At 32.0% G+C, this 18,503-nt stretch overlaps 1 protein-coding gene across 2 annotated transcripts in view; it reads left to right on the forward strand.

The window, feature by feature from the left end:
* Positions 1-1,057: 1,057 nt before the first annotated feature.
* The window catches only part of LOC114326083 (POU domain, class 6, transcription factor 2), a 670,249-nt gene continuing 652,803 nt past the window's right edge, over positions 1,058-18,503 (forward strand). For both annotated transcript variants that reach the window (XM_028274303.2, XM_028274305.2), the window contains exon 1: positions 1,058-1,419. The gene's annotated coding sequence lies outside the window, so the exon portion shown is untranslated. The remainder of the gene's footprint in view (positions 1,420-18,503) is intronic.

Here is an 18,503-nt window from a genome sequence, read left to right on the forward strand (position 1 = left end):
GTATTCTATTTTTCATCTCATCTCTTGTTGTTGTAGGCATTTTATAACATTTATTCTTAAAGTAACCCCAAAAAAAGAGTCCAGTTTATTAAATTCTGGTAATCTGGGTGGCCACGCTACTGGTTCATTGGAAAATGAAAATATCTCAAAAACTAATAAATTTAGACATAGGGAATGCTGTATACAAATTAAAGTACGGTAATGGTACTTTTCAATAGTGATATAAAATGCAGGGTGTTCCATTTAAAATTACTGAGAAAATAATGTATGTACTTGCTTTTAACTCACCCTGCCTTAGATATAAAGAAAATTAGCAATGTCAATAATTCGTAAAAATTTTGCCAATAAATAAAAAAATATGGCATCAATAAACCATTGCCGTTGTGCTTATTTTTATTTATTCAGGGAATTGAACTTGTTACGATTTTCATACAAAATTGGTTATAACTTTGGAAATACCCTGTATAACATACCAAACCTTTATATTTTTGTAATGAAGAAGTTAACAATATTTCGAATATAAAATAAAATATAGGGTGTTCCATTAAAAAAACATAAGTTTGGTCTGCCACTATGTTATCGAACATAGTAACATAGTTATCGTAGAACATGTTATCGTAACATTCTAATTAATTTTGAAATGGGAACCTCAAAGTTGGCTACAGTTTTTGTTATTAACTTTTATTCCTATCTATTACTATAACGTATCTACGGAGCTTTACCCCACTAATCAATCACCCTGTATAATAAATAAATATTTAAATCGACATTTCAAATATCATTCCGTAATAACTTTCTCATTCTAATAATTTCCATTAGATAAAAGGGCCTTATCGCGCCTAAACCGACCCTGTCGATCTCTCACCCCATCTCCTAAAATACGAAACTGGACATTACGAATCTAATTACAATCCTTGCTCATGCGTGCACCCCGCGCTCTAGATTCAACTCCCAACAACTCATAGGGGATACCCCGCCGCCAACCGGTAGGGGTAAGTTCGAGTTGGAGTAGACCTAAACTCAACTCACTTGTTTTGCCAGCAGTCGCCTACTTGACTTCACGAGGCAAAGACAGGAAGCGCCGACGCGCGCCCACTCACCGCATGCTTTGATTCAACTCGCGCTTCTCTGACGACATAATATACACAGCTTGCTTGTTTTTGGCGGCAGAACTGTCAAAAGTGACGTTTTAGCACGTGCTCGAAGTGCTCGTCCTGTGTGAGACTCTACTTTCGTGGTGGTTATTATTATTATTTGTTGGTTTGTTTTTAATTTAAGAAGCTAAGTGAGCGCTTCTTCGTTCATTGGACTGTGTTTATTTTTCTTGAAATGACTGGGAAATTTTTTGACTGCTTGTGAATTGACGAATCAAGACGGGTTCCTTCAACGAGGAGTTTTATTCTAGGTTAAACAATTCCGGTATGTTGCATGACTTTTTTCCTAAATATAACTTTGTAATAGATTATTTTACAATTGAAAAATAATCAAACAGTTTTTTTGGTTTGTTATGGCCACGCTTTTTGTGATTATTTTCTCTCTTGTTCTGTATATACCCTGCCGACATAGAATATAGTTAGTTAATGTTTGTTTCTGCAATTTTTTTTAAATTACGTATCGATTTTGCTTTTGTTTTTAATTGTATTTTCTTTTATACCATTTTTTACACAATCCTGTAAGTATTAGTTGTTGTCGTCGTTTGCTCCCTAGTGTTCTTTTTACATTTGTTTATTAGAAGAACTTGCAAAGTTTTCCAAAATTTAACGGTTTTAAACACAAATATAGTACAATTATAACTAATTTCACTTTTGGTTTAAATTTAAAATATATATTATTTCAGCATCGCCTTTGAATTTTTTTTGCTCGTGTTTTTTTGTTTTTTTTTAGACATCATGTAGTTTCGCCAAATTTTAAAAATCAAATCTCGGGTTTTTTAAGAATATTTAACAATCTCGATCTTTTTTTGAGAAATTAGTAAAATATTTTGTATCTTTTTGAAAAAATAGTATATTATTTTAACCAGATTACTTATTATTTCATTTGTTTTTGATAATGTTTCAAGTCAAAATACGGCAAACAATTATTTTACCAGTAAAAAGTTGTGCTTGTTTTAAGATTTGAAAGATTTACAAATGGAAAGATAAGATTGCGCTAGGTTTGTTATTATAATCGTTTTGTTTTTTAAGCTCCTCCAGAAAACTCAGGAACAGGAGTCTCAGCGTAACAAAAAATACATATTTCGTATGTATTGAAATGGTTAAAAAGTATTTTACTGTTCTTCATTTTCATCATTTCCTAAATATAGCTTTAACATGTATACCCCATTCCACGAATATACGTCTGTTTTGGATTACCGCGACAACGAATATTTTACTGTGCAAAATATGAAGAACGAAAGTAAATTGCAAATTATATTGTTGTTTATTGGAGTAATTATTAGAGCAAAATACTTTCGTACTTCTTATGTTGCACACTAAAATATTCGTTATCGCGATAATCCAAAACAGACGTATATTCGTGGAATACACCATAATAATAGACTATTTTACTATTGACAAATAATCAAACAGTTTTTTTGGTTTGTTATGGCCACGCTTTTTGTGATTATTTTCTCTCTTGTTCTGTATATACCCTGCCGACATAGAATATAGTTAGTTAATGTTTGTTTCCGCAATTTTTTTTAAATTACGTATCGATTTTGGTTTTGTTTTTAATTATATTTTCTTTTATACCATTTTTTACACAATCCTGTAAGTATTAGTTGTTGTCTCGTTTGCTCCCTAGTGTTCTTTTTACATTTGTTTATTAGAAGACCCTGCAAAGTTTTCCAAAATTTAACGGTTTTAAACACAAATATAGTACAATATAACTAATTTCACTTTTGGTTTAAATTTAAAATATATATTATTTTAGCATCACCTTTGAATTTTCTTTGTTCGTGTTTTTTTGTTTTTTTTAGACATCATGTAGTTTCGCCAAATTTTAAAAATCAAATCTCGATCTTTTTTTGAGAAATTAATAAAATATTTTGTATTTTTTTTAAATAGTATATTATTTTAACCAGATTACTTATTGTTTCGTTTTTGATAATGTTTCAAGTCAAAATATGGTAAAAAATTATTTTACCAGTAAAAAGTTGTGCTTGTTTTAAGATTTGAAAGATTTACAAATGAAAAGATAATATTGCGCTAGGTTTGTTATTCTAATCGTTTTGTTTTTGAAGCTCCTCCAGAAAACTCAGGAAGAGTAGTCTCAGCGTAACAAAAAATACATATTTTGTATGTATTGAAATGGTTAAAAAGTATTTTACTGTTATTGTTTTCAAAATATCTGGCAATGATAGCAAAATATTAATAGAACTATGGAAAATAGTTCTGAAACTACTATCGTGTGGCATTCCTAGTGACGTTTCAATTTCAACTCCTGAAATCGTTCCCAAAAAAGAGTAGGTTTACAAATTCTGCGAAAAACTTTTAATGTATACTTGGAATCTATTTCCCCGAATCATTTACAAGTTATTTCTACAGCCTTTATGGCATCATTCCAGTGCTTAGTTTCGCGCGTCTTTTACCCAATTATGGAGCTATTCGGTTCTTTTAATGTTTTCTAGTTTTTCATTCTTTTTATTATTCTAAATGGGATATAAGGCACAATTTAACTTAAAAAATGATTTTATTTATGTTTCGACTTTCAACTCGGACTTCGTTATCAAAATACAAAATATTACTAAATTAAGCAAAAATGTTGTTGCTTAGTAAAAAAATTCTTCTAATAATTTAATTAAATATGACTCATTCATATCGGCAATTCAGACATATTATTAATTTTAAAGTAGAAGACTTTAAAATGATATTTCCAATATTTATGAGTTGCGTTCCTGGGACGACTTTGTTGAAAGATACTTCATTCGATTACATGAAATCAACTTTAACTCAAGAATATCCGTCACAAAAAGTAATAGCATGTGATTTGTCTTTAAAAAGACAAACACATGCAATGGTGACAGTAATATTCTCGTGTTAGTGATTCCATAGTAAATCACGAGGAAAAACCTCATGACCTATCCCGACATTGTAAGTATTTGGTCTTACATTCAGTTTACTCTCAAAACTAACACCAATCTCTGATTTTATATGTATGTTATTTTAAATTAAAAATAATATTAATGTCCGATTGGTATATTATTTGATAAATAATGACATGATTTCGAAGTCAGTTAAATATGATATAATTCCCTAGGGCGTTATTTTGAAAAATACCGCCCTTGGGCGTTAAATTTAAATAACTAGTTAAATACTGTCAAGTTGACAAATAAAAACCTAAGTAAAACTATGGTTACCACAATTACGTTAAGACTATTGCTGCTAAATGTACTTATTTGAAAACTAATTAATTCAAAATTCATTCAAATTTTTTGCATATAAAGAAGAATTTAGTTGGACATTAAACGTTGAAGGCACCACGGGTATTATAGATAATAACGCTTTCGGTCAACGTATATACCTCGAGCCATAGGCCCTCGGTATATATGTTACCGGCCAAACCCGATTTCAGGACAAACTAGTTTGTCCTAAGCGCGTTAGGATAAACTAGTATGGCCTAGGAAAAACTAGTTTATCCTGATATAAATACACACACTTTAGGCCAAACTAGTTGGGCCTAGGACAAACTAGTTTAACCTGATATAAAGACGCACACTTCAGGCCAAAGTAGTTTATCCTGAAGAAACCAATTTAATCTAGTCGAAAGTACATAATTGATTACAGATTGGTTGCTAATTTAAACGTAAGTTTAGAAGACACTATTAAGAGTTGTAAGACTATTAAGTATTTAGGGTAAATGATAAACCGAGATGGCAGTTGTATGAAAGATATAGAAATGAAAATAGTACGGGGAAAACAAGCCACGAAAGCATTCCATGGAGTGATATGGAAGAACACTCTAACTAAAGAAACCAAAAAACGATTTTTCAGGGCATAGTGCTGAATATTACCCTATAAGAGCGGAAGAATGGCCAGTGACAACAATAATACGAAGTAAAATACGAACAGTTGAATTGGAGTTTATGAGAAGGTGTCTACAAATTACCAGGTAGGATAAAATAAGAACAGAGGAAATATGAAACAGAATAGAAGTAGAATGCTCAATTACAAAAAAGTTGTGGTAGTAAAAGTGGAGCCCTAAAGTGGTACGGGCATGTACAAAGAATGCCGGAGCTCAGGTGACCGAAAATATTACTGGACTGGTACCCGCGGGAAGGAAGACGGAGAAGAAGACCTGCTGTGAGATGGAAAACTTACATAGGAAATGCTGTGATAGCTAGAGGTCTCAGAGATGGTGACTGGGAGAATATAGTGCTATGGAAGACGAAAACGGCAAACTCGTAATGGGCAAAAGCCAAGAAGAAGAAAGTAATTCTGCAAACTAGTACGGCTTATACAGTCAGTACGAAAATTTGACCCCCCCCTGAAATTCAGAAACCAAAAGCTTCTTCAAAATCTATAAAATACAACTATTCATTTAATGTGCCAGCTTCTCAATTGAAAAATATATTTTTTTTAATTAAGGAATCTTCCAGCTATTTCTAATATTCGTAAATTCTAAAAATTTATTTATAATAATTGAAAAGCAAATAAATATTTAAAACTTTTACCTTAAAGCATTTATGAAAAACTCTATTTTTAACATCTATCTTAGCAAAAATGATTATCAATTGGTCACTTATTCTTATTGGTGAATTCTCCCTTGGAAGTCGATAAGCAGCATGAATTATTCTTCTGACCATTTTGGTCTGTACTGTTGGTACTTAGTTTGTTCTGATGTTATCTCCCATTTATCTACTTTGTCTCTGAACTGAAGGTGTTTTTGTATATGTATGTATTCGTTTATATTTGCTCCGTCAAGGTCTTTTCGAATTTCTATGTTTAAGATTTTTTCAACTGTTTTGTTCGATTGTAGTCTATATCCAACTTCTGTTTGTCTAGCAAGATACTCTTTAAGTTTTGTGTATTTTTCCTCCGGTGTTCCCCCTGGTGTCTCCACTACATCCTCGTTTTGAATAATAATCTTGTTGATTCATTTGGAAACTATCCAAATTGTATTTAGGGTATTCTGTATATTCACAGTGTGTTTTGGTTTGCGTTTCGTTCTTTATTTTTGGTGCATGGGTATAATATGTCATTTATAGATCACAGTTAACTGAACAATAGTCTGTACCACACATGGCTCCTCGTTTCATTTTAATTAAGGTTTTAGTCTTATCATAGTCTGTTATTTAATCAAAATATCGTGAATGATTGATTTTAGGTTCCGCGTAGGTTCAGTCCATGGATAAAAGAAGAAAAATGCATATAGGATACACAATCTGAAAAATTAACAAGATGTATATGGATGGAGGACGGAGAGAAAGACCAAGTAGAAATCGTAAATTAGTATAGCGATACGCTTTATTTACTATTTTTGCTAATTTTATTTTTTTAATTTTTAATAACTTTTCTCAAAACGAAACAACATTAGCCATTTAAAACTCACATGTAATATACAAACCATATGCCAACAAGGGCCGTTGAGATAATAGTTGGTGGTCCGAAAGTCAGTCTCAACACAGTATGCGAACGATTCAGACACACCCTCGCTCGCGCTAACAAACAACCCTCTTTCGAGATATAAGCAAAATACCGCTTGTTTACCCAAAATAAATAAATATATTACTGTTCGTTGTTACACTTATTTTTTATTAATTCCGTCAACCACACCACCGGAATACTAGTAATTCCAAGATAGAAAAGAAATGAAAGGCAGAATTTACAAAAGAGTCATCAGACCATCACAGAGAGGACAAAAAGATTGCTTAAAACAGCTGAGATAAAAATCCTTCGAAAAATCGATTGTAAGACACTATGGGACAGAGCTAGAAGTACAGATATACGACGGAGATGCAAGGTGGAGAACATGAATAACTGGGTAAGGAACAGAAGCGTAGAATGGAATGACCACATAAGTTGAATGACAACAAATATAACAGCGAAAGAACGGTTCCCCAATAGGAAGACGATCAGTGGGAAGACCATGAAAACGATGGATGGAACGACAACTTACTGAAGACCCATTGAAAAAACAAACGGAGTCATGGCTATACAAAAAGAAGAAGAAAAAAAAAGAAGATGGAAAACTTAAAGTGAAAATGTTCCAAGTTGATCATTTTATTATCTAAGTATTATTATACTCTGGGCTAATTAGCAAAATACAAGGAGAAGTTATTTACCAGCAATTCTATTCCAGGAATCGAATCTTATGATCCTATATATTAATAATATAGGTATGCAAAGTCCGCAGATAGTGTGCTACTCTTTTTATAAACAAAATGGCGCCTATTTTCTTCAATTTTTGCTCTATAACTCCAAAGATTAACTTCAGATTTTAACTTCACACCAAAAACACCCAAATAAAAATTCACCGTAATTAAATTCTGCATACAGACATGTTTTTCCCAATTTACTTCGACGAAAATGTTCCTCGGAAAATGCTTGTTTTTCTAACATCTTTAATTTTCAACTAAAATTTTAGGTAAGTAATTATTTATTAATAATTAAATAACTTGGTGATATAAAAGCTTTTTTGGTATAAATTATATTTCTAGAAGGTGATGGAAGTTGAATGAATAGTTTAGCAACAATTAAATTGTTAATTAAAAATTTTCGGTCGCTATTATAATCATAATAATTATGATGCATACAAATAACGACGATTTTTGTATTAAAATGCAATATACCCATCTAATGTACTTACAGAATTAAAATTGGACTATTTAAGCGGCCTCAGGAATATTTTAAAATTATAAACAATTTTTTGGCTTATAAACAAATAGAATATTTCGGAAAATATTATATTAAAGTAAACTATGAAAACGGAATTGGAAAGAACGTGGCATGACGCTTCTTATAAAAGAAAAAACGTTTAATTACGATGAGTGGTTCACAAACGGTCAAAGTTGACCGGCATGCATGGCAAAGGTATAATAATGGGAGGGTAATTTTCAAAACATCCCCTGTTTATTTCGGTCCTCTTTTTTCACACAAAATTTCATATCTTTAAAAGACTCGTAACATATATTATTATAATAAAAACTATCGATATTACTAGTGAAAAATGCCAAATATACCAAAATTCCAATCAAAAATTAGGTTGGAGAAAATGGAATCTCAAAATTCAAGATCGGTATACGTTAAAAAAATGCATTTTCTCGGCTTCCCATAGAGGAATTTTCCTCATTTTTTTTTGTTCCCAAGTAACTTGAATAGATCCATCTAACTAACGCATTGTTAAATGTCAAACTTGCCTTTGTACAAAATTTTTTAATTTGTTTAAAAAAAGATTGTTTAAATAATTATACAGCTTTCAAATGGGAATAGTTCTATTTTAAACGGTAAAAGGTACACTTGTGGTAAGTTTATCTAAAAAAAGTTTACAAGTGGACAACATAAATATGTAGTTTTATTTTCTTATAAATAAATTAATTTATTATAACAAAACAAAAGCAACTTTGACATTTAATAATACGTTAGTTACTCTAGATGGCTCTACTCGAGTTACTTTGGAACAAAAAAAGAATGAAGAAAATTGCTCCATGGGACGCCGAGAAAATGCATTTTTTTAACTTATACCGATCTTAAACTTTGAGATTCCATTTTCTCCAACCTAATTTTTGCTTGGAATTTTGGTATTTTTGGCATTTTTCACTTGTAACATCGATAGTTTTTATTATAGTAATATATGTTACGAGTCTTTCAAAGATATGAAATTTTGTTTGGAGAGAGAGGACCGAAATAAAAAGGTGATGGTTTGAAAATTACCATCCTATTGTTTATATCTTTAAGGTACATGCCTGTCAACTTTGATCGGTTGTATCTCAGGAACCACTTATCGTAATTAAACGTTTTTTCTTTTATAAGAAGCGCCATGCCCCGTTCTTTCCAATACCGTTTTCATAGTTTACTTTAATATAATATTTCCCGAGATATTCTATTTGTTTTTAAGCCAAAAAATTGTTTATAATTTTAAAATATTCCTGAGGCCGCTTAAATAGTCCAATTTCAATTCTGTAAAGTACATTAGATAGGTATAGTGCCCTTTTATACAAAAATTTTAGTTATTTTTATACATCTTAATTATGATGGTTATAGCGACCGTAAATTTTTCATGAACAATTTAATTGTTGCTAAACTGTTCATTTAATTTCCATCGCCTTCTGGAAATATAATCTATACCAAAAAAGCTTTTATATCACCAAGTTATTTAATTACTGAAAAATAATTACTTACTTAAAATTTTAGTTGAAAATTAAAGATTTTGTTGGAAAAACAAGCATTTTCCGAGGAAAATTTACGTCGAAATAAATCGAGAAAAACATGGCTCTTTGCAGAATTTAATTATTACGGTGAATTTTTATTTGGGTGTTTTTAGTGTAAAGTTAAAATCTTTGGAGTTATAGAGCAAAAATTGGAATAACACGATTAGCTGCTAAGATTTTTCATTTATTTTAATTCATATATTCTGTGTTCACTTGATAAAATGAAATAGTTAAACAAAATAGCAAATTCGATGAAATTATGCTTTCAAATAAAATTTATTGAATGAGTTGCATTTACGGTCAGTTTCATCAAATAATTCTGAATCGTTTGAAACAGTTTAACAATCAGATAACAATTAAAACAATAAATACTTAGAAATATAAAATACTATAATAATTTTTGTTATGATATAATTTTGTTCTTATTATATATTATGATATAATAAGGGACAAAATTTAAAGATAAAGTGACAAATGGAAAAATAAATTTACGACTTATATACATTCACCGGCACAATTAACCGCCCACTTTGTCTTTCTTTCAATTTGCAGAAATAGTCAATCTTGGACTACATTTTATGAACGGTACGGTGAAAAGTACATGAGGAAAAGAAAACAATATAATTATTAAAAAAGAAGTCGTTTATCAAGGGATGTTTAGCAAAAATACAATGTTTAAAAATCTTCCAAGAAAATTCAAACAAACATAATTTACGCCAGTCAATGGGAGCAAGTATAGGATATTACCCCTGAATTCTATCCTACTACATGGATTTTAATGAAATTTTGGGAATAGCCTCCTTCTTCTTCTTAAAGTTCCCTCTCCTATCGGAGGTTGGATATCATAATAGCTATGGTCACTTTGTTGGCTGCTGCTCTGAATAGTTGTAATGAACTACAGTTAAACCATTCTCTAAGGTTCCTCAGCCAGGAGATGCGTCTTCTTCCTATGCTTCTTCTTCCTTGGATCCTTCCTTGCATAATAATTCTCAGCAACTCATATTTTTCTCCTCTGGTAATGTGACCCAAATATTCCAGTTTTTTAGTTTTTATACTTTTCATAATTTCTAACTCCTTATTTAAACGTCGTAGCACTTCAACATTGGTAATCCTTTGAACCCACTGAATTTTCAATATTCTTCTGTAACACCACATTTCGAACTCTTCTATTCTTATAGCCTCCACTTATCTCCTAATTCAAAGTCCTATGCCGATGTGTGCTTTTATCTTGGGGGTGGTTCCCACTCCTTCTCAGGGGAGGAAAATTTATTGGTTAAAATAACTACGCAATTCGCTAGAGAACCTAATTATAAGCAAAAACTGTTTGATTTTTTTTTGAAATCTCAATACTTTTTGATTTATTTGTGGTTGAAAATTGTCCATTTTCATTGAAACATAACACCTTTTCGAACGGTTTTTTGCTAATACCTTAAAAACTATGCATCCTACTAAAAAAACTATATAAAAATCATTTTTGTAGGTTATAAAAAACCAAAGAGACACTTGCCTTCATAAATCTTCTAGTTATAATAAAAAAAGAGATATGGTAGGTAGGTGAAAAGAGTTTGTTTTTTCGGTACATGCTCAAATTGGTGTATTCAACTTGAAATAACAGAGAGACGGTCGATTTTAGGTGTATAATGCTACCAATATCTTTTAAAGTGCTTGAAAAGACGTTTAAAATGAACTATATTAAAGGTCCATTACATTCAAACTAAGCGAGATATGCTGCAAACAAAATTGATAACTGATGTATTTTAAGAAAAAATGAGAAGTAATTTTAACCCCCATCTACCAGATTGTAAATGCATCGTTTTTCTTCTACAATACCTTTTATTATAGTGTTATTTCTATGTTCGAAAAGTTAGATGGGTTTAAAATGGATGGTTTTTGAAAACAAAAAATAAGGTCAAATTGTATAGCGCATTTTTAAATTTTATTAAAAATCTTCCTTTTTCTCCATGTAACTTGAAAATGATAAGAGATACAGTAATGAAAAATAAAAACGAAATTTTTATCTAAAAAACTCTATATTTTGTGTATCTTTTTTTCGTCCTCTTATCATTTTCGAGTTATATATAGAAAAAGGAAGATTTTTAAGAAAATGCGCTCTATAATTTGATCTCATTTTTTTCAAACATTCATTTTAAAACCAGTCCAACTTTTTGAACATAGAAATAACATTATAATAAAAAGTATTGTAGAAGGAAAACGATGTATTTAAATTCTGATGGTTGAGCGGATAAATATACTTCTCATTTCTTCTTAAAATACATTAGTCATCAATTTTTTGCAGCATATTTCGCTTAGTTTGAATGTAATCTACATTTAATATTCCTCATTTTAAAGGTCTTTTCAAGCACTACAAAAGTTATTAGTAGGGAGCGGATTTTATGCTAAATGCATATTGCATGCATATTTCGCATATTTGAGAACTTTACTAAATTTTGCATATTTTAAAGAAACATGCATATTTTGTGCCTATTTAAAAACATTTAAGTCCAAAAAAAAAAATATTTCCCCGCACAGGCTGTCGTATCTATGAATTCGAGAACTACCTGAAAAAAAAAACGCCTCATTCACTGCCTTTTCATTTTTTCTTAGAAAATACCCGATCTTTACACAAAGTACTTATAGTGCTTATAGTACGCCGTTATAAAATGATTGTAGGATGTTAAAATGATGAAAGATGGTTTACCGGTTTACCGGGAAATCCGAATTTTATTTACTTTTAATATATTTAGCAGGTACCTATAATTCTGGTGATTCTTTTAAATCCCCTATTGTTAAGATAATTTACACCTTTAACCATAGTTTTACTATTTTCTAACGGAAATTGAAATATTCATGCTTTAGATCAGATCCCGTAAATCAGTAAAATTATTTACCTTTAGTCGGTCAATGCGAATGTTTAATTTTTGTTTAATATTTCTGTTTGTGAATAGTGCAATATGCCGAAAGAATCTAGCCTGGTTTATTCCTGGATCAAAACCTATCCCGAGCTTCATTACAGCAATGGAAACTTATTCTGCAAAGCATGTAGTAGAATGGTGTGTTTTAAGGTTGCTTTCTTCCTCTTTTTCTTTAATAAATGCCTAATATTTGGTTGCTTTCTCATTAAAGTTTACTTACTTACTTACTTAGTCCTAAGCCTTTCTACCTTTAAGGCTGGTGGAGTTGAATTTGGCATTGTAGCCTCCATGTTAACCGATCTTGTGTTAGGTTTCTTGCAGTTTCCAATGTCAATCCTTTCTTCTCGACTTCTTTCCTGATTTCATCTACCCACATAACTCCTGGTCTTCCAGGAAACTTTTATTTTCCCCCTGCACTCTCGTTTCGAACATTCGTTTTGTTAGTCTCACGTTCGACATTCTACACACGTGCCCGAACCATCTAAGTTGTCCATCTACTATTTTTTCATTGATTGGTTCTAGTTTTAGGTTTTGTCTGATTGTTTCGTTTTGTACTTTGTCTGTCCTCTTTCTGTTTGCTATTTTCCTTAGGAATCTCATTTCCATAGCATTGACTCTGGATTTTTGTCTCCCCGTCAATGTCCATGTCTCGCTGCTATACATGATTGTTGGTCTAACTACTGATTTAACGACTACCGTTTTTACTTTCTCCGGTATCTCTTTTTCCCCAAAAATTTGGAAAAACACATTATAGGGAATTATAATTATAAAAAAAGATATATAATATAGTGATATTGTTGTTTTATTTTAAATAGGTAACTACTGGTATCAGTTTTTGTAAAAAATGTGAATAAATTGCATATATAAAAGATAATGAGGGCCGGGCCCCTAATGAGGGCCGGCGTAGCCGAGTGGTAGTGTGCTAGGCTAGCGTGCCGGTGGTCCGGAGTTCAAATCCTACCGCCGGCAAGAACTAGACATTTTTAAAATGTTTATAGGCCCTAGGTCGACTCAGCCTGACTAAAATGAGTACCTTGGGTAAAACCAGGGGCAATAATAGGCGGTTGAAGCATAGCACTGGCCCTGTTACCTTCCTTGTATACCGTAGGCCCTAGATATAGCAGACTACCCTGCTATACTCCCAAAGCCACGTGAGCGGTATAAAACGGGAGACTATTATTATTAAAAGATAATGATTTTATTTGAAAGATAAAAAATAAGACTGCCGCCCCCCTCCCTATAAAAGAACCCCCTAGAATAGAATAGAACAGAAAATTTGTGGTTTCTCGAAATGCGCATTTTTTGAATTTTTGTGCATATCTTGCGCATATTTCGTAATTTTTTACTGCATATATATGCGCATATTTCATCAAAATTGATCGCATATAAATCCGCTCCCTAGTTATTAGTATCATTATACACCTAAAATCGACCGTTTCTCTGTTATTTCAAATTGAATACACCGATTTGAGCATGCACCAAAAAAACAAACCCTTCACACCTACCATATCCCTTTTGGTATTATAACTAGAAGATTTAATGAAGGAACGAATCTCTTTGTTTTTTTATAAGATACAAAAATATTTTTTATAGTTTTTTTGTTAGATGCCTAGTTTTTAAGGTATTCGCAAAAATCCGTCCGAAGGGGTGTCATTCTTCAATGAAAATGACCAATTTTCAACCACGAATAACTCAAAAAGTATTGAGCTTTCAAAAAATAATTGTAGAACAGTTTTTGCTTAGAATTAGGTTCTCTTGCTTCTTCCGTAGCAATTTTAACCAAAAAATTTTTTACCCACGAGAAGGGGTGGGAACCACCCCCAAGATAAAAGCGTACATCGGTATAGGGTAGACTTTATTTCTTGAGCTATTCCCTACTTACTGTGAAAATATCAAGTAAATCGACGTAGTAGGATGGAATTCGGAGCCAAATACCTCATTGACTGCCCTAATTTTGAAAATCATATTCTAATAAAAAAAATTAGCAATAATGGGTATTGCCGCCTCTGGCCATTAGGACTTCTAGGAGCAGGTTCGATAATCCATTCATGATATCCTGGTTATCCGATTGGGGAATATTGTAGCACTCCTCTACTGCAGCCGTCTTGAGAACTCCGAAGGATGGAGGAGCTAGTACTCTTGCTCTTACCCATTTTTGAGGTTGTCCCAAATGTGTTCAATTGGGTTCAGATCGATGCTGCGTGCCGGCGTGAAATGCAATGCGACTACCAATTCGTCTGTTTGACAAAGACTGTCAAGGAGTTTTTATTTGTCAGACAAGTCAGCACCTAAATTCTAGATTAAAATCACATAAATATGATAAAAGGAATACAACAGCCTATACCAAATATGAAAAACAACAAGATCATAACCAACACCAGAAACATGAATTTATTAAATAAACTTTATTTTAACTTCTTGTAACCGACCCTGTACTATTTAAATGCCATAAAAACATTAAACATATTACTTTCTTAGATTTTTAAAAATGTAGAATTGTTTACGTGTATGTAAGAATTCTAGAAGAATTCTAATAATATCATGGACAGAACACGTCACAAACAAAGAGGTTCTTAGAAAAATGAATAAAGAAATGGAAGTCTTAAATACAATCAAAACCAGAAAATTGGAATATCTCGGACATATTACACGTGTAGAGAGATACAACTTGCTCCAACTCATTATACAGGGAAAGATTCAAGGAAAAAGAAGCATAGGGAGACGCAGAATATCGTGGCTGCGCAACCTGAGAAAATGGTACGGATGTACATCAAACGAACTTTTCAAAGCAGCCGTCTCCAAAGTCCGAATAGCTATGATGATTGCTGACCTCCGTCGCGGAGATGGCACTTGAAGAAGAAGATGACACAACACTTATAGCAGCAAATGAACAAGAAATGCTGTATCTCCCCCGAGAAGTGTGTTTCAAATTATTAAAGTTGGTCTTAAAATTAATAAAGACAAGAGGAAAGTAATGGTGATAGACACATTCAACACTATTCAGCTGAGCAACCACTTGCAAGAATACCAGATTCCAGGCAACTTCAACTATCTCGGATTTAATATAATAATTAACGATGCCAGCTGCAAAGAAGAAGTTCGAAGAGGAATATTGGTGAACACGCGCCAACTCGCAACTTTTAATGACAAACATTTTCAAATTAAAATGTACACCGGCCAATTCTTAACTTTTCTACTACCTGAACCTGCCAACTCGAAACCTTCTACAGGTGAATTCGAAACCATGGATTAAATCTAATACCTCAGGTAGTTAGGTTAAAACGTAAGAAATAAATTTGAACAGTAACGGATTAAGCCAACACGGGGCCTATCGCAAATGTATACCTTTCATTAATGTTTATTGATAAACAAAGCTACAATTCTATTTTACTTCAACTCATTTTAAAGCTATTTCAATATACTAATTGGTTCTTTTTTCAGTTTTTTGGTAAAATGTAACTTATAGACGAAAATTCTTAATATCGGGTATTTTTCATTTAAATTGTCAATAAATAAATAAATTGAGAAAAAATTGGAAAATTGGTCAGATTTACAGTTATTCTATCTATATAGAAATTAAAACAATAATTGTTACATATAGTAGTTATGTACACTGAGTTTCATAAAAACCGTGTATTTTTACTCATTTCTTTGGGCTACTTCACGTAATATCGAGATATGTTTTATTTTTACATAAGTTATTAACGTTTAACTGACTTAATTTATAGTTTTATAAGCAACAATTAAGTAGGTATAGCAAGATTTATATAACCTTGTTTAAATTGTTTTACACGCACTACAATGCGGTTATCTTAAATTTTGTTTTAAATGCTTTTCTTCTTACTGGTAGATAAAAAATAGCAAAAATGTGCATTTTTGACATCAAATTGTTGATAACCAACATAAGTGTTTGTTACTACTCAAAATATTTAAATAAAACTTACCATCGGTAACGGTACCAAAACGGTACCATAAAGGTTTTCCACTTTTTAGCACCTTCTTTAAGTGAAATTTAAAATGATTACCAAGAGACAATACATAAATGTGTAAATTTTACACCTCCTTCAAAGAGGGTAATTTATACAGGTACATACCTGGCATACCGGTAGTAGATTATCAACATTACTTAAAAAATGAAAGTTACAAATTCACCGGTAGTTAGTGGGTTATCGAAAACTTACGTGCGCGCTAGAGTTGCCAGTTGGCCTGTAATTAGGATGAGGGATTAAAATAGTTACGAATTCACCGGGACCCATATTGGTATAGCAAAAATGCGATGAGTCGGCTAATATCATATCTTTCTCTCAAAAAATCAAGATCAGATTGGTGAATGCACTTGTATTCGTAATATTTCTATATGGGACAAAAACTTGGATACTTTGCGCACAAGAACGATAAAAATTGATGACTTTGAGATGCATTAAAGAAGAATGGTGTTAAAGAAGAATGCTGCGCTTATCTTGGACAGCTGATCGGACAAACATTTTAATTCGTAAGCAACTTGAAATTAAAAAAAGGCTGTTCATAACATATCTGCAGCAAATTCTACAGATATTTCGTCACGTGGTTCGCAGAGATGACGATAATTTAGAGGGATTAATTTTTCTGAGAACGTTTTGGGGAGAAGATCAAGAGGACGGTCACCAACCAGATGGTCCGACCAAATTCAGAATTCAGCGGGCCACTCATTCTGCGAATCCTTTAGAGCAGCTGAAGGTAGAGACCGATTGAGAAACGATAGAGACCAATAGAGACAATTTGTTAGGAGTATTGGAGGAAATCACGATTTTCGGTAATGGGGAAATGAAAAGAGTTAGGGAGAGGGGGTATATCAACCATATTTCTGCAGCAGTAAAATCGAACATATTAGAATTGTGTAAAGAAATTATTGGTTCATTTATAATTATACTTAATTTACAATCAAGATGCAGTGGAAATAAACAAACCAAGACACGTTAAATGCTACTAGGAGCATAATTTACAATTCATAATTTACAATGTATAAACTTTGGAAATCATGATTTGGGATTTACAATGTATATATATTGTAAATTATGATTCGGGAGTGCTCCTAGTTCCTAGTAGCATTTAACGTGTCTTGGTTTGTTTATTTCTACTGCATCTTGATTGTAAATTTAGTTTTTATACGTTCGTAACTTAAAAAATAATTCGGTGTTGTGTAAAAAACAATGCAATAATTTGAATAATTTTCTTGTGTTTAATTTGAGTCCATAAAGAAATATAAAAAGGTTTAGTCACCGACCAACAAAAGCTAAACGCTAATTACATCGGCAAATGTATTTTTAATTATCCAAAAAGCTCATTACGATAGATTGTTATCAGAGAAATAATGAAAGTTTTATTCATTGCCCTAGTTGAAACGAATTAAAGATTATAATTATTATCAAAATTCCGTTTCGGTCATTAGATTAATTGAATTTGGATTTAAAGTTAATTCAATTATGGTAGGAAAAGGAGTTCTTTGACTCTCTGTAAAGAAGAAGGTACAGTGTAATTTGTACTAGCTGATGATTATGAAATTATTGTATTACCTGGTGATATACGAGTAGTTTTAATACTGTAGATGAAATTTTGTATTACTATAGTTGATAATTGCAACATAAACACGATTCATTCAATATGCACAAAAAAGTTAAAGAAGCTGCAGGCTTATAGAATCCTAGAAGAGTTGGGCGTTTGGCAGATAACCAAGGCAAACCACCGTTAAGTGTGGAAGAAAACTAGACACGTGGAAGAAATATGTGGAAGTAACTTTTGCAGATGAAATGCAGAATACCAATGAAGACACTGAATGCCAAACAGGACCCCTGATTACCATTGAACAAGTCACATCAGCTATTAAAACAACTAAAGATGGTAAAGCTGTAGGGCCTGACCAGTTTTATGTAGAATTCCTAAAACTTATCGATGAACAAGGGATAAAATGGATAACAACTGTATTCAACAAAATTTACGTAACTCGAAAAATACCCCAAAAAAGTAAATGCCAAAACATGTGAAGACTACAGAACAATTAGCCGAATGAGCCACTTACTCAAAACGTTTCTGAAAGTGATACACGGCAGAATATTTAAAAAATGCGAACAGATATCATGGACGCAGTTTGGATTCCGCGATGCCTTAGGCACCCGAGAGGCTCTATTCGCTGTCCAAGTGCTCATGCAAAGATGCAGGGATTTTGACTGTGACGTGTATATTTGTTTTATCGACTACAAAAAGGCGTT

Source organism: Diabrotica virgifera, chromosome 4 (assembly GCF_917563875.1).
Source record: "Diabrotica virgifera virgifera chromosome 4, PGI_DIABVI_V3a".
In the NCBI taxonomy this organism is placed as follows: domain Eukaryota; kingdom Metazoa; phylum Arthropoda; class Insecta; order Coleoptera; family Chrysomelidae; genus Diabrotica; species Diabrotica virgifera.